This window comes from Pinus tabuliformis, chromosome X (genome assembly GCF_031772625.1).
Source record: "Pinus tabuliformis cultivar Carrire ecotype Pingquan chromosome X, CPIR1, whole genome shotgun sequence".
Lineage (NCBI taxonomy): Eukaryota > Viridiplantae > Streptophyta > Pinopsida > Pinales > Pinaceae > Pinus > Pinus tabuliformis.
The window spans coordinates 1,451,153,201-1,451,173,625 of NC_142308.1; the positions used below are offsets into that span (position 1 = coordinate 1,451,153,201).

The following is a 20,425-nucleotide window of genomic DNA, read 5'->3' on the forward strand; positions in this document are numbered from 1 at the left end:
AGTAAATAAATAAATTAAATTAATAAATGAATATTTATGTTTATAAATAAATAAATAAATAGGAATAAATAAATAGAAATTTAACCAATATTATAATAAAACCCCTTTACCTTTCCCTAATGATTTATTAAGATAATTTATCAACCAAAGAATAATATGTAATAAAAATAAAATAGAATAACATTCTTAATATTAAATAAATTAATTTAATAACCTAAGTAAATCTTTCTTTACTTATCCCTAGTATAAAAATCAATAAGGAATTAAATATATTAATAACCATAGAATAACATAGGAATAAAATAGAATGGAATCATAATATATATATTATATATATATATATATATATATATATATATATTTTTTTTTTTTTTTTTTTTTTTTTTATTTATTAATTTTTTTTTATTGTAATCATAATAACAGTTTTATTACCTTTTGACTACAATAAAAAATATTACATTCGAATATATAATATACTAATTACTATATTTATAATATCATTTTTATCACCTTTTAACTTCTTAACATTATAATATCATCTAGCGGTTATTGGTTAGTCTAGTCAACCTAGCCCTGTTGTCCTCATGATGAACCACACTAACTGGTTCGAAACGCCTTGAGAGATATCATGTGATTTACGTCAAAATTTCTTCTTATAAAAAGCTCAATTCAACCATTGTTTTTTTTATTAAAACAATGTTTCATTTTACTATTCATCCCATGCCTCAATTCAACCCTTGTTTTTTCATTAAAGCAATATTTCATTGTACTATTCATCCCATTTTAAAAACAGTTTAATAAAAATAATGTTTTATAACCGTTGATGATATCTAATAATAATCTTAAAGAAATGCAAAATGAGATAGATGCAATGAAATGATTGAAAAGATACAGAAATGAGGTAATTAGAGCTCCTATATTTCCCTATCCTACATTTTGGGAATTTTTTCATGTTTAATTTGCTTTATGGAATTCAAAGTTAAGGAAAAGTCCATCTGCCAATTGATCCATTCGTTGACGTTAACCTCAAAAACAACACTCATCGTGCAGCATTCGTTGCATGAGCATCGACGTTAAAAGAAGGCGATGGGAATTTTTCTCAACGAAATTAATGAGATTGAAAATACTCTTACATTATCCAATACCGATGGTCCTGTGCAAATGTACTTGTAGAATTTAGGTGCAAATTAGATATTGACCTCTCTAGTCGAAAGAAAGTGAAAACAGAAATCCATATCAATTCAATTATATTTTCTAATTGTAATAGCATTTTCTTTAAAAGTTCAAAACAAAGTAGATTAACACTCATATTTATATAAATGATACATTATTATGAGTTTATTTTAATTTGGTTCTGTTCTTTTGTTCACGCTTAATCAACCTTTTTGCCAATAAATTCGCCTTCCAAATTCAAATCTCGTGCTAGCACTTAGGTGCTTTAAGCGTTAGCCCTTCCTCTATATTGACTATCTTACACTCTACTCTATCGAAGTGATATCGAATACAACCCATAAAATAGATTGACATGAAGGCACATATTTTATAAGATAAAGCCACATATTTTATATTTTATAATGTAATATGGTATCTTCTATGCTCCCAATCAACTCCACCACCTCCTCCATATAATGATATGGACGTCTTTATTAGCTGACCAACGAACCTGAGATCCGTAGGCAACCTCCAGGTCTAGGTAGCGAAATCAGAAACTTAGGAACTTATTGTACATTTCAGGTGTGGTTACAAAGGCACAGTTTCAACGACGGTTCTCGTCACCAAATTCTTTATTTCAATGCTGGCAACACTGAAACCATCTCTGTATTTGTAACCGTGAAGAAAAATTCTGCAAATGTCAAAAGCAGGCTTCTTGTAAGAGATGGGAACACTGCTGTCGGGTCTAAGTAACTCCCAATTCAGTTCCTTGGTTAAGTCATAGACCATAGCATTGATTTGATTGACAGCATCTTCCTCTGTTATTCCAGGATTGTCTTTCATATAACACGATACGGCCGAAGCTTCCTCTCCATGCGCCCTGTCTGCCTGCTTTCACAATCCCAATGTCACTATCATATGTATTCCAAGTTTAAATTGAAATAAAGAATTAATAAATGGGGAATGTCGCTATCATATGTATTCCATTTGATTTGAATAAGAGGTTATGAAGAATGAGGAATGTCACTATCTAAAACTTGTTGGTTTGTATAAGAGGTTATGAAGAATGAGGAATGTCACTATCTAAAACTTGTTGATTTGTATAAGAGGTTAAGAAGAACGAGGAAGGTCACTATCTACAATTTGCTATATAAGGTGTTAACTGAGCGGAGGCTACACATGTTTACTGTTTCATGAGCGGAGGCTGCATATGCTTACTATTTCATTTGATTTTAGAATGACCAAAATTAAAGGGTGAGCAGCCCACTCATTTAATACCCTATAACATCCTACTTATTCTCCGCCCTTAGTAATACCTTGTAGCCTTGAGTGTCCCCTTTGAGTCGAAGGATGGCACATATCAAGTCATTGAACTTCGATGGAAAGTCTATTTCCTGCAGGATGTGATGGGGAAGAGGAAACCCCAACGTGAGCATGGGTTGCAGTGTTATTATGCGAGAACCGAAACTGGTTTTGCAATTCTCCATGTACTCCTCGAACGTCGGAAGATAAGCACTCGAAATCCACCTCGCTTCTACCATATACGAATCAATATAATCCTCCCACTGGACAGGAAAATGAACAAGCGAAACAAAATTAACTGATCATACTGGGTGAAGATTCTCACAAAGAAATATTTGCATGACGTGTATGCATTATTATAATTGTTCATACAGATTGTCGAGCAAAGCTGACTGTGTCTCGGCCTTGAATCTTCTGTGCCTCTCGTGCCATTTCGTTTATGGTGTCGAAAACCGCCATGTACACTCCTCTCATATAATCTGGAAGACACTCTATTGAAGACGGATACCATCTTATCATTATCCACACAATTTATGCAAAGGTAATATTAGTTGACTCGATTAGTAGAATGCATATTCTTAATTTGAATGTAATGTTATTTATTTTAAAATCGAGAAGGATTAGTATACTTTTTCTTTATTTGAAGGTGAAGTTATTAAAAATCCAGAAGAATTATATATAAAAAAAATAGTCTCTCCAGGTACAAGCAATTATCACCTCTTAATGCTGCTGTGAAGAGTTCGAGCTCCTCCATTGTTCCGAAGGTGTCGTAGATATCGTCGAGAACCGTGATCATATGACATATTTTGGCAAATCCGAGTCGGAACGCAGAATGTTTAGGATCATTTGCAATGCAAGCTGCTAAAGTGTAGTATTCCACGTGACGATGCCGTGAGAATGTTATTTGAGGGAACCCATAATCTTTCCACCATCTACACATATAAACTTCACATTTTTACTTTCTTGATTTTTCAGGACTCAAATTCAATTAATTTGGAGACGATATGCAATGACAACTCATCACCTCGAGAGAGATTGTAACTCTCTTTTGTATAGAGTGAAAGATGTTGAATTCCACTTTTGCAAGTTGCAACAGTTTCTCTCTCATCAAATACGGCTCCCTAAACCAAAAATTGCGGCAGGAATCAATTCGAAATCTTACATAGATACTAACTTATGAAAAGAAAGATTTCCAGGAAGAGATACAAACGTAATAACGCTAAAATATTAACATATATTCAGATCCAACCATCCTCAGTTCGGACCTTATAATAAGATTTTGAATTTCTCTCAACATATTGGAGGAGTAGTATTTGAGCATTCAACTACACATAAATTAATAAAAAAAACATTGTAGTCTTCAAGATGTGGAAATAAAATTGACAAGCCTACTCAAATATAGTGTCCTCTCCGAATACGTCGATGTACATTCGTGTTTCCATTCTTGGCAGATTTGTATGCCAACGATATTCCAGAAGATACTCTACCTGCGATACACAAATTTGAACTTATAAAACACAGATCGCAACAAAATATGAAATAAAATGCTAATTAGCGGATCTGGTATTACAGCCTTACCTCCTGTGAAAGACCAGAAGCCGGAATCTTTTGTAGGGCGACCTTTAAATACGTTGTACAGAAAATTTCTGCCTCCTCCATAACTTTTTCGCCGGGAAAGGCAATGAGAGATGCCTCTTATCTCTCCCTCTGTTTGAATGTCAGAGCAGGTAAACTGCCCCTTCTCGTTGATAAAGCTTTCCAAAACATCTGGTTTCAATGTATAAAGTACCATAAGCCAATGTCTGGACGTAGGTGGCAGTTATAATGAAAAGTTCAAGAAGTAATTAATTAATAAAACCCCGATATACCTGAAGACACTGGATATCCGTGTAGTCGGAGAATTCGAAGACCCAAGGCGGTTGACTTGAGATCAGTCACGTCACTTTCTCTCCCACGTCCAATGCCTTTTTCGCTCCAATAGCTGCGGGGCAAATAATTTTCTTGTTACAATCGTGTGTATTCGATATATAAAGCATAGATTAAATATGATGATAAGGCTATGGGGACTGACCTGTAAACATGATCCAGCGCTGATTTTATCTCATTTTTGAAATGCCTATCGATCCCCAACCGTTCAACGCTATCGACGATCCAAAGACGTTGATGGAGGTCATTGAGGGGACTGATGGATTTTCCATCCTCCACTGACATTGAATTGAAGATATCTTTTACTTCCCCAATAAGTCTATCAGCACATTCACGGTAAGAAGGTGCCTGAACCGTATACAGTAAATTGGACCAGAAAATTAATTCATGTACTAATTGTGAAGGAGGAAAGGAATAAGAAGAAGAAAAAATTCAAATTCAGATGAAGGCAGTTACCCACCTCATAAGACGTGGAGAGAGAGTCTATGGAAGTATCGTCCCACAGGATGGAATGATGACCACCTATGTCATTAGAAACAGAGGTGGTCGAAGTCATGCTCATGAAAGGTATTATGGATTTCCCTCCCCTGCACATCCAAGATTTGGGACTGTTCTATGGATAGCCTGGAGCTCATGAGTATTACGGGACAACGTTCTGCACAGGCACAGTCTGGAATCCAACGGGACAGCAGAAACCAGAGCCATTTGTGTTGGTTTTTGGCCTATGCTGTTAGATCAAGATAACAAACTACAACTTATGCGGTAGAACTCTACTGCCATGGCCAATAGGTAGATCTTCACGATGGATTGCTGACGTTACTTTAATCTTAAAACAACCAAAAGTGATATTGTTTACGCCCATGTCACAATTTTCAATGAAGTTAATGTCTAACACCTGTATTATGAAAATAGCTTGAACAAGTCAAAAATATATTATGAATCTTGGTTTAAAAAGTCTAGGTGGGAGGAAAAATAGGTTGTTGTGGGATCAGCATTATAACCACTGTCATTATAATCTTTGGATGCTTACTTATTCTGTCTAATCTTGAAGGTTGGAATTTCAACCTTAAATCTTTTAATATATGATATTTCATTTTAACAACCATCGTTAATTAAAATATTTATCAAACTAATTAATAATATTATTAAGGTATTGAAAAATTTATTAATTTTTAGAATGTTCCTAACATATTATCAATGAAGGTTTGAAAATAAATAAATATATTATATTTTTCAAATTATATTTAAAAATATATTTATGAGAATAAATTAATACATACTTTTTAATTCTATTTATATAACCAAAATTAATAAATAGAATTATTATAATAAATAAAATAAAAAATGACTATTTTTTCCGTTTATTTTAGTTTCATTAATAATATTACTAATTCTGATGATAAATCTAGAAACAAAGAGGCTTATATAGAGTTTATATATTGTGATTAATAGAAGTGAAAATTTCATTATTTTTGTAATTGAAGTGACTTTACAATTTTTTTAACCTTGAAGTACATAACACTTTATTATTATTGGGATTGTTGAATTGAGGCTTTTGTGATCCATATCAAGTTTATGACAAAGAATTTTTAGGGGTAAATCACATGATAATACATTTGTCGACGCCTTTCGAACCAACCAGTGTGGTTCATCGTTACGACATGTTAAACGCGTAGTCTAACTAGGCATAGGAGTTGCCCAGAAAGTTATGGAAATTCTGGTCATCTTTAGAAAAATTCAGCATGGATTTTTGTAAATCCAAATTATAGTTGTTAAACATCAAAATTTTAGGTGTCTTAGATGTTTTTGATGGCCGTTTCTACCATCAAAAGCACAATTCAAACAATACTTTTACAAGATTTTTTGAATTTTTTTTGCCCGGATTCGGGCCACTTTTGGCCGTTCAAGCAATTCCTCCTGGCCAATAGCAGATCGAACGGGTAGGTTTGACTCGAAAATGACTATATTAGACTAAACTGGACAAACCACTCTAGTTGACCAAAAAACAAGTAGATTTGACTAGTTAAATTACTTAATAATAATAATATTATTAGATATATAGTTATTCAATGTCTTGGGGTTGATATCATTATATTTTACAATGTTATGATTGTCAATAAAGTTTAGAATGCTACAAACGAATACTATTTTAATACTTTCCAGTTAGTCTTGTGTGTTATTTTAAGTAAAATGTTAATAAAATTTGAGTTAAAAATAATAAATCTAGGGAATATAAAAAATAATAATGAGTAAAATGTTAACAAATATTAATAGATTTAAGGATTATAACCACTAGTAATTGTATGGATTTAATATTAACTAAAATAATGATATTAATTATTATTATTACTAAGGGTTTGGGTAACTAATTAATATAAATTTATTAGTAAAGCTATCTAATGTGAACATAAACTTGTTACTTAAATTTAAATAATTATCATATACTAGATAATTTTAACCCATTCAGATAGTCATGAAAAGGACTATCTCATAAATATAAGGAAAAAGAATGAGGGAGATCTCCAAAGAGGACCTAAAACTCAAATAAGAATTAAGGATAAAGGAATCATGTTAGATAGAATCTTCACTATATGATAATCAGGGAAAAAAAGGGAATAGAAATTAAGTACAAGTCATTAATAGGGGGAGGGGGAGGAAGGGGAAGAACCGACTAGGAAGAGAGGGCAGGGATCCAGCAACTACTCATCTTCCAACCATCATCTCTATTAAGATTGCTTGGCATTTTTTCAATCTGAATGGCTTCTCTAAATTTTCGGTGATGGAACTACGCAACCTTAGCAATAACCTGGGCCTCCTCAAAACAAACATGATGTTTATTGTTCTCTGCATGGTCCGCTAGTGTGGAAGACTTGGTTCTCTGGAGATAATTGTGTCATCCATTGTCTATTGTTTGTCTGTTGCGACGTATCAACCCTAAACAAAATCCAAACAATGGCTTTAAACAAAACCCTGAATAATAAGGTACACAATGGGATTGATGCACTTAAAAACCTAACTTATTCGTGTCCCTATTCATGTTTGTCTCTCTGAAGATAATTGTGTTATCCACTGTCCACTGTTTATCAGTTGTCGACTCCCAAAGGAAATTAGCTGATATTATTCGTGTCCCTATTCATGTGCGTCTCTCTGAAGATAATTGTGTTATCCATTGTCCACTGTTTATCAGTTGTCGACTCCCAAAGGAAATTATCTGATATTTTTAGGTAATTAGGAAATTAGCTAATATTATAAAGTTTTGGAGATATAATATGAATAATATCACACGGCCAATATTAATAATGACTTGTCAGAGATTTCATATGGCAAAAATCAATATTATACCATTGTTAATGATGTAAAAATTATCAACATCCACACAAAGTAAATAAACACGATTATATGGCTATGCACTTTCAAGCATCTAAGTTAACAATTAGATGAATATATGGGCCTTCTGGTTTGACAAACCTCCTGCAATAACATGGAGGTACAATAGCATGAAGGTACCATGAATTTATCATGTAAATTATTTTGACACTCAATATGTTTTAATTGGTTGGTGATGGTTTTGCAACAAATTAAGGAAATGTAAGAAGCTGCAGTCATTTTGAGGATTGGTTTCCTCTCCACCCACCACCCCACTAAAATTCTCTTATTGTAAACCATCATTAACATCTTTTTATTGTAAGCCATAATTGTAATACCCAAACTACAATTTCGATCCCTATGAAAACTTTATTCAAATATAAGGCATTGTTAAAAGCATTCTACTCATAAGGATGTAATACATCCGAATTCCAAGAAATTCTTGATATGAACCTAAGGGGGCATACATCAGGTTCAATGTCTATGATGTGATCCCATATATATATCCTCTCTCCCCCTCTCGGGAATATCAACTGCCATATTTGATGAGACAAATAAATAATTGGTTTTTAAAATAAAATAATCAATAAGAATTCTTTTATGGCGACCTGATAAGTATAGGATTATTTTAAAAAATTGGGCATTACATAGTATTAAAGGAGGAAGATAAAAGTAAGGGATTCTATCAAAATTTCCCTCACAAGTTCGATCCACTCAGTTCAATCCAATCAAAATTAAAATTGCATAACCATATTTATATTAATCAAATAATATTACAATATAAATACATGAATAATTTTTTAATATAGAGAAACTATATCACAAAATCATCTATTTGAGCAAATCTCTCAACAACACACCAATTTGGCAAGATAGTTAATTGTAGAATATATCTCAACCTAACTAGATCCAAAAACCTCCTAAGAACTTGGAATAGACTCCTTCCTAAACTAATGAGCACACCAAAGACAAGTAGCAGTTATATTCTCTAACACCCCCACTTCATGACTACTTGCCTTAATTGCGATCAACAAAGGTCTTCACCAATCTGTAATATACGATCTACTATAGACTAAAGAAACTCATGATCAGAAAAGTCTATTTGCAGTACAACTTGGCATTTACAAAAAATGCAAAAAATGTTGACATCCATATAAAGAAACAACCATGCACTGATATACATAGGTACCTAACCACTGAAACCACCATCTTGCTAGGATTTCCCTTGTGTACATGGTTCATTCAACCATCATATCTTCATAGTTGTAGTTATTCTTTTAACTCCCCCTACATCACCATCATTATCATCTTGGGTTTTTTGGCTTATTCATAACCATGCTCTAGGTTTTGTTAGCTTACCCCAAACCATGCTCTCGGTTTTCTCATCTTACTGTCAATGATGCTTTAGGTATTTTTGGCTTACCCTCAACCATGTTATAAATGATTTTGCATCGCACTCCGAAAGAACTACATCCTCTTGTGGTTTTTATATACCATTGAAAACACATCAACATGACCAAAAACATCACCTACAAGTGGTTCTTTCTTACCACAAACTTGCACTACTAAGTTATTTTCAAATGACCACAAACTACATGGGGGTACACACATGCCTCATCCACGGAAAATTTTAAGGATGGAAAATTATCTTGAAGTTTAAAAACATTGGTGAATTTCATGAGTCCTTAATATGCAAACTTTTAAATTTGTATTGATGTATTTGTAAAATTATTTAATTCTATAATGATTTTATATATTCTCTATATATAATGTTGGCGATTTTTAAGGTAAAATAATTTTATATTATAAAATTTGGGCAAATCATTTTTATAAAAAATGGAAATTGGCTAATCGTTTTTTGGAAATATCATGGAAAATTAGCCTACCTACGAATATTAGCCACTAAAATTTTCCATGGCCTCATACGGGGTACATCATGACTCACATAGGTACATTAAATGGAAATCTACTCTCATGGAGATATAGGTACATGCACTCTCAAGAACCACTACATTAACACAACACATGACATGTAGACTTGCTACAATGTATGGCTTAGATTACAACATGATCATGAGTATGTTATTATTCTACACATGCACTTTATTTCACTTTAATTTTTCCACCATTGTCTGATATTTGTTTATGATCCTAGCATTACCCTCTATTGTCTCTATCACAAGAACAATTGTTTATCTTCCTTGGTCCAAGCCCTAGAGATCTCTTTTTTCTTCTTCCTGCGAACTTGTCATTCCAGTCCAAGAAATTTAGCTTGCAACCAATCTTGGTTTTCCAAGTGAGTACAATACAACTAGTTTCCACCTCAAATAGTATCCATGCTCCTTCCTTCATCTAAAAAACGTCATCATGTACAACCTGGAAAATAATTATAATGTTGATACCTCAGATTCATCAAGAACCTAATGTACTCTAGTGCATAATATCAATATAATTGTAAAGACTACTAAACTAGCCATCCTATGGATCTACTTCCATCTACTAAGATACGTGGGTTCCATTCATTGTATTGTGTACTCTAGGTAACTGGTCTAGTTATAAGATGTATCTATCTCAATATCACATTTTCTATGCATGTGCTAATCATGACTTAATGTTAAGGACTCAAGAAATAGTACCTAGAGGAGACCATGTAGCTATAACTTACTTTTGCCTACAACACTTCTTTTAAGCAGACTTGGGAATGACTCGTCATTAAAACCTTGTGGCATTACAAAAGCCTCAACGAGCAATAATGATAGGAATATGATCCTTTTTCACTTATGCCTCACTTCCTCTTCATTGACCTTCTCCTCTACATTATTATCCACCATGGAGTGGCTTTGGTCTTCTTTCTCTTCTTTTGGTTGCATTTTTGTCTTGTATTCACCAACGATTTGTTAGAGTCATTAACTCTAACAAAGCCACTAAATTGTGTTAGTTGTGCTTAATGTAAATGCTTCTAATTCAAAAATATTTATGAATATCACCATTAACTTTTATTTGGAGTTTCCAATTGAGCAATAATAGTAACGAAATCTAATAAATTGTATTTCCATATTGAATTGATAAGCCTAAAAATGTTTCTTTTCCCTAACTCTAAATAAATTCAAAGAGACATTTATATTTTACCATGACTGAAGATTTCCATAATCACCATTGGTGGATTCACACAAGTATTCTTCGTGTGAAGCTTTGATATGAGCCTCCCTAACTCTAGCACAACTATGATTACAAACTTCTCTTCACAATCCATTCCTTTAGTAGTTTGGGAGCCATACCTTCAAAGGTTTCCAAACTTAGAAGCCTGCATATTACATTTGGTTTACCGGCCTATTTGGTGTTAATATTGTTTCCTACAAGCCTCAACACTTACTTGTCATACCAAGGGTCGTACACTTCAAGGCACAACACAGTCAATGCCAAGATACTCTAACCAATCCTGCAAGAAAGACAATCATATCTCCAAATCAAATCATCAGTCTTCCAAGACCTAAAGAAAGTAAATAAGAATTCTATTACATGATTCCTACACTACTTATAATGGAAACCTTATTGAAAACAACTCAGTCAATCTAAATACTAGTTACTTAACTCATAGGCTCCACTGAGATTGTGACACGAACAAAAAGAATCCAAGAGAACATAGACCTTAACTTAATAAATCAAAAGAGTCTTTGGAAAGATTCATATAGGCTTACAAAAGAATTCCTACACTACCTAAAGTTTCACTCTTTCTTCAATCTGATTGATGTACTGTCTAGAGTTTCACTCTATTCTTACCAATCTTTTAACACTTCTCCTTCATGCACTGTGTATTCATAAATATAACACTCCTGATATGTTTTAGGAAGAATGTGTGACAAATAACCTTACTCTTTTTCATCTTCACAACACAAAAAGATAACCCAAATGAGGTCTTATAAGAAATATCTATGAAAGAAAGCAATTGAATCGAAATGGAAACCAAGTTCTAGAAAATAAATAATCATGAACTAAATATTGTTTCTTCAATCAATACCTTTCACATCATCTCATAACAGACACAAAAATTCACTCATGTATCAATTAAACAAGTCTCAATATAAAACACGACATGTTCCTCTGATCATATTAAAAAAATGACTGAATCACACTCTTTAATATTTAATGATGGGGAACTCAAACATTCACATGTACCATGACTCTATTTTGATTCAAAATGATGTAGAAAAATATCATTAAATAAGTATTCAAGCAAGGAAAATATGAGATACATATTCCTCCACTAACACATAGTAAAGTTAAACATATCGTGTATCGTCACAAAAACCTAAGACTTGATGGCTTCAATGTTGTTTTCTTTGTAGCACAAGATCAGATTGAGTTACCATTTGTTGAATATTCCAAACAAAACAAAAATTTTAAGAGACTAACTTTACCCAAATATTGATATCCAATCATTGAGGGTCTTAATCAAAACCTGAGACATACAACTTTACTTCAATTTATCAAAGCATCTAAAACATGTAAGAGTCACTCCATAGTTCACTTCTCACAACCAAAAATACATATGGGTATATAAATAAAACATGATTTCAACCATCAAAGTTCTTTAGATGCACAATCAAACCCTAGTTTGTATATATTTCCAAGACTTAGCATTCTCAATAAAAAGGAATATAGCCAAATCTTTAAAGGAAAAATCAAGTGTTATAAAAGAAACAATTTATATACAATCAAATCTCAAATGCCTATACTGTTGGAGAAACCTTTAGAAAACATAGTCTTTTTTATGTGATCTGGGTTGATTATTCTTCAAACTACACATTCTTAATACCTTCACGAAAACAAAGTTTTTAAAAGTGACACACAGATACCATGCCCATCTTCCAAAAGATATCCACCATAGATATATATATATATATATATATATACATATATATATATATATATATATATATATATAGATAGATATATATATATATAGATAGATATATATATGTATATATATATATGTATATATATATATATATGTATATATATATATATATGTATATATATATATATATATATATATATATATATATATATATATATACATATATGTGTATATATACATATATGTGTATATATGTATATATGTGTATATATGTATATATATATATATATATGTATATATGTATATATATATATATATATATATATATATACATATGCATATGTATATATATATGCATATGTATATATATATGTATATGTATATATATATATATATATATCTATATATATATATATATATATATATATATATATATATATATCTATATATATATATATATATATATACACACACACACACACACACTTGCACACCACGATATCATATCAAAATAAAAGAAAATCCAAACATTGCTCATTATCAAAGGGTCAACGAGCTGGGTTGGTCAAGCCCTCACCAACCAGATCATGCCCTTGTGGAATAGTACCTAAAATACTGAGTTACATATATCATCAACAAGATCAAATCGAAATAGAAAAAGTTGGCATTGATGCCCTTTGTATTTATAAAACCTCAGTCTCAATCAATTTTGAGTTCAATAGGTTTGTGCCACATAGATCTGGGAGATACAAAGTGCTTGACATTAACAATATACCATATAACAATATCACTAACCTATTATATACCATAGCCTGAAATATATAGGCATTTACAATGATCATCATGGTTGGAGTCAAGCCTATATAGGAAAAAGATACATAAAACTAGTCTAAGATTCCTCCTAACAATATATCTTTGAAGAATGATTATTGATCACTGGGATCCATTTCCAAATCGAGCCGGGTTCGTTTGGAAAAGAGGTTGTAATATGTGAGTTCACTGTTGAAGGCTAGGATAAATTAGTGTGCTTTGTTTTCCTCATAATCCAAGGAAATCCCTCGACAATTTCTTTGACTAGTAGCTAATTCTTTGTTTAGAGGTCCATGCTCCAAACCTTAGTGCAGGAATCTCAAAGGTAGTTTAGGAATATCGTAACCAAATTACATGTCTCTTGTTTTGGTACATGCACTTCATAATAGAATAAAGGATTATAAAATATGAAAAGACCTTACGATAACATCAAATGTAGCATTTAATGATAAAATATTAATCTACCAACATTTTTAGAGATAATAAATTTCATATTCATATCCTTTACGAATACAGCAATAGAAACCAAAAATATGTACATGAAGGTATTTTTTGGCTTGTTGAATAGAGGATGAAGTAGTGTTAGGTGGAAAAACTTAGGACAATCTTGGAGCTTTACATTGCGCCAACCTTATTTTGTTGGGTGTCCTCACATAACCAAAAACCAGTCCTTTAGAAAAAACAAAACCTTCAATCTATGACTTCATCATTTCTTAATCTAAATGTTGATCTCAAACCCTGGAGTCAGAGTCTTTTTCAATTTCCTTCTATATCTCCTGACTTTGTGTAGATTTTCACCTTATAAAAAAATTATGTGCAAACGAATTCTTAAAAAATAGAAAATATACAATGACGAGAAACACAAAAAAATATAGATAGATTTTCCCCTAGACCCCAAAATTGGGACTACTAGATTGACTTTTCATTATATTCCTTTAATGTTACAATAAATATATATACATGTCAAAGAATTCATAAACCTGAATCCATTAGACCTAGATTAGAACATAATTGTAGTTCCATTGACTCGATATAGAAAATACCATGAAAAAAAACCATCATGTCCAAAACCATGTGCAAAACCCATGCACAAAACCATAGGTAAGTTTGCCCGCCTAATATAGGGTCCAAAAAAAAATTCTCGAGCCATTAAACCAAACCCCATGTACGTGAGTTTCTTCCCACATGTAACCCCCTGTGAGCCCCCAACTTTACTCGGTGCAACAAACAAGGGCAGCTAAGGCCCCCCATGTGACCCCCTGCACATTCGACTAGTCATGGAAATAATATAACAAACACCAAACAATTTGTTTATCATAAATGCTACTTCTACCCTCCATTTTATAGCCTTTTATTTTAAATATCCTACTTCTTTTACAAGCTCCATATTATTGTCCTTGAGTTGTTGATTTGTTTCTTTAAATAACAACTTAACACTTCCAATTCTGTAACTTTCTCATTTGGGTGTTGAGCCTTTTTCTACTTCTTAAGTATTTGTACTAGAAATGAAAGAGGATTTGAATCCTCCTACCCTTCTGGAAACAAATCTTCCACACTATTGACATAGTTATCCATAACAGTTATTGCATCCACCAAAATAGAAAAGTCTCATTTTTTTGTCATTGGCCTTTTTCCTAACACTGATAATCTGCCACTAAGTAAATGTTTAACTTTTTGTTCCCTATTGGCGCCATGTGAAAGGTTCTTACCATTATATATTATGACTTCCTATCTGTATGTAGTCCTTCTTCTACGCAACCATCTTGCATGGAGTTTTTCTCATGAAGGTTCTTAGTTTGTTCATGCACATGTAATTGTTCTATATGGATATCTGAAAGGGGGTTTTCTTTATCAATGTTTTGAACCTGATTTTCCATATATGGCACCTATTAGTCATGCTCACCATTGGATAGAGAAATTATGGGATCTTCACTTACCACAAGTGATTTCCTAAAAGAAGAAGAACCGTGCATTTTCTTCACCATACCTCTCACAAACCTTCGGGTTCGTGCGGGCATAGGAGCCTTAGTTGATATATCCTTTATTTCTTCCTGTTGGACACCTAATCCTAAAGGGTTAGCGTGGAAGTTGAATGGACAAAGCAGTCCAAGAGACCTTGGGATCTGAATCCCAAGAGTCACCTATTGTACTATAAATGTGTATCTTATGTTAATAAAAAATGCACTCACTGATTTATCTTTCATATTGTTTGTTGTCCATGTGTGTTTAACATGGTATCAGAGCCATGATGAGTGGCCTCTTTTCCCTGAGCAACTGGTCTGAGTTGCCTTGAATAGTGCTGACTAGAGCTGGCCTAGTCTTCTGTAACGCTCCATTAATTCTGCCATATAACGCATCTGTCCTCTGCGTGATTCTCTGCACCTCTCAGCGCTCTGTCCTCTACCTCTGCCAGCGCTCTGTCCTCTGCGTGATTCTCTGCACCTCCTGCGCTCTGCCCATATACTCTGTCGATTCACTGCCCCTCTCTGCGCTGCCTCTGACCTGACTGCGCATCCGTTTCCTCTGAGAGACTGCGCATTTTTTGCCTATACACTCTGCTCGCCACGGCCTCCGTCGAAACTTTCATCACTGTGGAAGAGGCGCGGGGTCATTACCAGTCTATAGGTCGGTTTTCAAAGATCACTAGTCTGCTCTCTGTTGAAGATCGATACAAGACATGCATGGGTCATTTTGAAGAGATTGGGAAACCTCTTCAACATTACGAAGGCGTCGACTCCGGGAAGCTCTACTCTCTTCATTTGAATAGTTCTCACATGGTTCATTCGCATTGTCAAGATCATTGCATATCAAATTCACAGGACGTTGTGATTCCGTGGATGTATCATTACTTTGTCTGCCTATAGTATCAAAGCCTTTGTGCGTCTGACGTTTTGGATCTGCGGATTATAAATTTTATGGTCTCTGTGTATGAGCTACAAAATTTTTGGGTCTTTGCGTGGTCAACTCACATTTAAAACAAGTCTATATAAGTGTTTCCAATGACCGAGACCAATCGACTGCACTATGTGATTTTCCATACGCGTCTTTTACTTTTCCAAAATTTGAATGTTCGATGAAAATGGAAGCAATTTCAATGAAAATGTGCGGCTCTTCCACTCGGAGATACTGAAAGGATTGAGATCAATAGGGTGGTCTGCACTCTCCGATTTTTGATTATTTACTTTTCCAAATAATCTACGCCTTTTTAGATGCGCTGATGTGAATGATTTAACTTTTAAATGTGAACGCTCCTTGAAGATGGAAGGAGATTTCAATGCGCGTGTGCTACCGTTAGACTATCTCTATAAAGATGACAAAAGGCGTCCATATCTAAGCTCATGATAAGATTGCCTAGAAGGTGCGCGGATGATATCTCCACCTCATTGTTCCAGCCCTCTGAGTTGATAAACAGGATGGAGACCAATGACGTCAATGATAGCGATTGCCTGGAATGGGCTTTCATATTTGCTATATAGTAGCTTTCGTACCTGATATTTAGTCTTTTACTTTTCCAAAAAAAAAAAAACCTCCGCCTTTGAATTTTGTTGGTTATTTGTCTCTAGTTCACACATATAATAATGTTCCAAGGGCTGCCTTCCAAAGCTCGTTTTTCCAAAAGCCGGTTGTGAGAATCAAAGCATCAATGCGCTATTCAAATACGCTGTCCATTTTGAATACGCTGTCCATACATTAAAATACGTTGTAGAAATACACACCGAAACCCTTCAAAGATAGTAGAAATGGGAATATCAATCTACAGTGCACTTATCTGACGTGCTGGGGAGAAAGAATCACAGCATGTTTAAAGATAGAGGATGTATCCTAAGCTACAATGCGTTGCCATTGCAACTGAATATTACAAGGGGGGAAAAAATACTAATAACTCAAGTCTGCAGTGACTGAAATGCCTCAATAAAAGCTGAGGAATCGTTGAGTGTCTTTCTTGCACGCCAATAAACTGAACTAGCTGCATTGGATCTTCCAGCCTTTAACTCTTCTGCGCAATAATCCAGCCATAATTCTATGTTCTGATCATAAAGCTTCAAGGTAGAATCATATAGTTTGCACATATTTTGAGCAGCCTCCTCACAACCAACTGCTGCAAGTTGTAACTCAAATGTAATACAGTGTTTGTAAAAGTCAAGACTTGGACCTGGCAATGCTAGGAGACGATTGTACATTTCTCTAGCACACTGAACCCCTCGATTTGAAGACTTGACTGGGCGTATGCTGCATTATCTCATTCTTTGTGTGCCTGTTGCTTGAGCTTGGTGTTCTCTCAAGTCAGACCCTTGTATTGTGTATTGATTCATGTGTTGGTGTTAATAGCTCAGTGCGTTGAATGACTGGTTCATTACCACGGTTTGTGACTGAGGTGAATGGTGTGAATACAATGTTAAATGGTCCTTCTGCAATAGTTATATGTTGAAAACTGTACATGGTTGCACACTAATCATTTGCTGCATATTTATAAAGAATATTGCTGGTTGTGATCAATTTTTAAGGTGTAAATCAGACATTGAAGAAAAAATGGCCAGAACCAGTGAAGTATTACAGTTCCTTAAAACTTTGATATTATCTACTGTTGATGACACATTAAAAATCAGCAAAGGATCTCTCTCAGAAATTCAGACATGTTTACAATATGCACAAGAAAAGATAGAGTTTTTGCAGCTTGAATCACAGCTACAACAGGAAGAATTACAGCAGTGGAGTCATCATTCTGAACCTGTTTCTGTTCAGAACAATGAAGCAGACTCCCATAAACAACAAGTCAATATTGTTCAAGTTCATTTAGATTCAGTACCCAATAAAGCAGCAGCTGTACATGCAGATGCAGAAACTCAGTCTGCACTTCCCAAGCCCATCATCAGACCTTGGGAACAGCTTGTCCACAACAAGCACAGAACTGGTCTTGGATATGACAAGGACTTGTCCTTTCATATTCCAGACTACTCAAAGCCCATTCAGTTTCAGAGTGCTGGATTCATGTATGACAGTTCACCTGCTCCTCATGACAGTTCAACTTCAGCTGTTCCAGATTCTTCCCCTCTTCCACAGCAACAACAACAACAAAAACAACAGATCGTGAAATGCCAACACTGTGACCGAGTTGGCCATCTGAAAGATCACTGTTTTGATCTTCATCCATGTGAGCACTGTCATAAAACCAGCCATTCTTCACACAGGTGCTTCAAAAACAAACGTCCTGCAAGAACAAAGATTCATCTTGGATGGATCGCTTCTTGGCAATGGGCATCAACAGCCAAGAAGATATTCCAAACACATGTCAGAACTTGTTCCAGAGTATTGAACAGTCTTGCAGTCGAGTTTTCTCCATCATCTCACCTTGTATCTGACAGGGGGGGAAATGATGGTCATCTACAAGCTTCAAAGCCACATCAAGCGAGCCTGAGCCACAACCTGCCACACCAGTTTCAGAGTTGCAGCCAGAGACAAAGATGCCCGTGAATAGGTTGAGAACACTTCCTCTAGCAGAAGACACCAGCTTCTTGCCAGTTTTGGAAGAGTTCCAGGAATTGCATTAAGCATTCCAGAGTTGTTGGTTATCCTTAAACCATCACAGGTTGAGACTTCCCTTTTCAGGTTGAAGTTTTACCTTTTACGCGAGATGAGGCCTCCCTTTTATGGTTAAAGGTTTCCCTCTTTAAAACAATAGGATCACTTCCTCTAGCAGAAAACTTCAGTTTCTTTCCAGTTTTGGAAGAGTTCCGGGAACTGCACTAAGCGTTCCAGTGTTGGTGGTCATCCTTAAACCACCGCCCTTTATACCAACATTTCATAGAGCACATTCAGCCTAGTGCTGCCATGCATTTTTTGCACATGTTGTATTACAGCTCTCTTCTTGGACTCATACATAACCCTTCGGATTAAGGGGGGGAATGTTGGACACCTAATCCTAAAGGGTTAGCGTGGAAGTTGAATGGACAAAGCAGTCCAAGAGACCTTGGGATCTGAATCCCAAGAGTCACCTATTGTACTATAAATGTGTATCTTATGTTAATAAAAAATGCACTCACTGATTTATCTTTCATATTGTTTGCTGTCCATGTGTGTTTAACACTTCCTTTTGTCTAGAGTTGGGCCCTTCTTATCCTTTCTTAATATTATTTGTATTATTCTTGGGACTAGTCTTCTATGTCACTTTAAATCATTTCTTTTCTTTCCTAACACTTGTGTTCTTACTTAGGTCAGGCTTATTAATTTCCTTACCCTGCATAATCTTGGAACTAACACTTTTACATTGAGCAGTTTTAGAACTATTCCGCTCATCTTGGGTGAGCTTATAGCTGGCTCTCTCATTCTGAGTATATTTTGATGTAGGATTTTCAGATTCCGTAGCAAAACAATCAACTGGATAATATTTGATATCAATTACCTATTTGGGATTTCCAAACTATTCAGAAGCTAGAAAATATTCCCATGTAGATCCCCTTTTCCTTAGTTCCTCAACAACCAATATGTTCACCAACCCATAATGATAGAGCTTATATCCAATTTGACTAGCAAGACCCTTCTAACATAACAATACATGGAAACATTGCAATTATTGTAGAAAAGTCGTCACATTGAAATACCTTGAGATTAGAAATAAAGAGAATTGAAAAAGAATCAAATTAAATGCAAACAAAATAAGAGGTAGAGGAAATAACAGGAATAAGTTCAATGAAGAAAAGGAGAAAGATTTTGTGTTTTCGAGTTCTCACATAGATGCATCCCAAAGTGTTTGATATTTGAATTCAAGCACCACCAAACATATGGTAGATAGAAACAAGTGGTTATGCAAAGTTCAAATTTCTAACGTTGGTAATATTGTACTAGGAGATAATGTCTACAAAAAGCTAAGAATGTTCCTTATGTACTTGGGATAACATAGTTTACTTCCAAAATTACATAATTGATTTTGATCAAAAAGTAACGTCTAATCAAAGAAGGTAATAACAAAATTATAGCTAGATATACTAGCACAAGTAATTTATGCAAATTTGA

General features: G+C 34.2%; 1 pseudogene across 1 annotated transcript; it reads right to left on the minus strand.

Annotated features, from left to right (window-relative positions):
- Nucleotides 1–1,689: 1,689 nt before the first annotated feature.
- LOC149145479 ((+)-alpha pinene synthase 1, chloroplastic-like) lies at nt 1,690–5,085 on the minus strand (annotated as a pseudogene). The gene is made up of 10 exons (XR_016264307.1): nt 4,841–5,085; nt 4,526–4,728; nt 4,323–4,435; nt 4,033–4,221; nt 3,847–3,941; nt 3,479–3,575; nt 3,174–3,386; nt 2,827–2,968; nt 2,469–2,717; nt 1,690–2,040 (listed from the first exon to the last, which is right to left on the minus strand). The product of XR_016264307.1 is annotated as a (+)-alpha pinene synthase 1, chloroplastic-like (transcript).
- Between the last annotated feature and the right edge of the window lie 15,340 nt (nt 5,086–20,425).